Here is a 948-nt window from a genome sequence, read left to right as displayed (position 1 = left end):
ACTGGGATTCTGGCCCCGGTCTAGATATTCACACTGCTTGCCTCCCTCAGTTTATTTCCCAGCTATGTAATGTAGGACCCAGTTCTTGTTACCATGCTAATTCTGAGAGACGAGACAGTCCAAGTAACTTCAAAACAGTGCTGATTTATTCAAAGGATCACAGGTAAAATTAACATTACACGCTCAGGTATCTTGCACCTTCAAACTGCTCACAGGCAGATGTAACATATAATAATAATATTAAACACCCTGTCTGCTGACAGTCATCAACTCTTCTCTCTAGTTATCCTTGTGACATTAAACATAAGAACATATTATGGCTAAGGCTACAGTTCTACACGTCATAATAATAATATTAAACACCCTGTCTGCTGACAGTCATCAACATTTCTCTCTAGTTATCCTTGACCAGATGTACCCTGTAGAAACTCATAAGCATGACTAAGCATTTAACAGTCTAACTAGACATCCTATCTCCACTAAACATTTCTAATACATAAAGTATCTATCCAATTTCTATCTGACTAAAGATACCTAACAGTAATTTACAGTAAAGTTTGAAGAAGTCCAATATGGTCAGGTTTCATCCCCTTAAGTGTTCATGGGAGGACTCATTGCACTGGGATCAAAACAGTTCTGTGAGTTTGTAAGAGCAATGGACTGAAGAAAGAAAACATCCTGAAGCCTGAATTTCAAGAATTCTGTTGTGCCAGCTAGTCGTACCCCAGTCCATACAGAAGTGAACAGGTAGAGTAAAAAACAGTCACAAACAACAAAGACATATACACAACACAACCCATGTTTAAAACTGACCATGCCTAAACATGCAGTCATGTTTTCTGGATACAGCTCTTGCATAGCCACACCCATGTTTTGATTTAACAGCAGTAAGGAATGATGTACACAAGTGTAGTTGTTCAGCGTCTTCACATGCAGAAGAAGCAGGAA

The sequence above is a fragment of the Monopterus albus genome, unplaced genomic scaffold, assembly GCF_001952655.1.
Source record: "Monopterus albus unplaced genomic scaffold, M_albus_1.0 scaffold79.1, whole genome shotgun sequence".
In the NCBI taxonomy this organism is placed as follows: domain Eukaryota; kingdom Metazoa; phylum Chordata; class Actinopteri; order Synbranchiformes; family Synbranchidae; genus Monopterus; species Monopterus albus.
Note: the sequence above shows the minus strand (reverse complement) of the source record.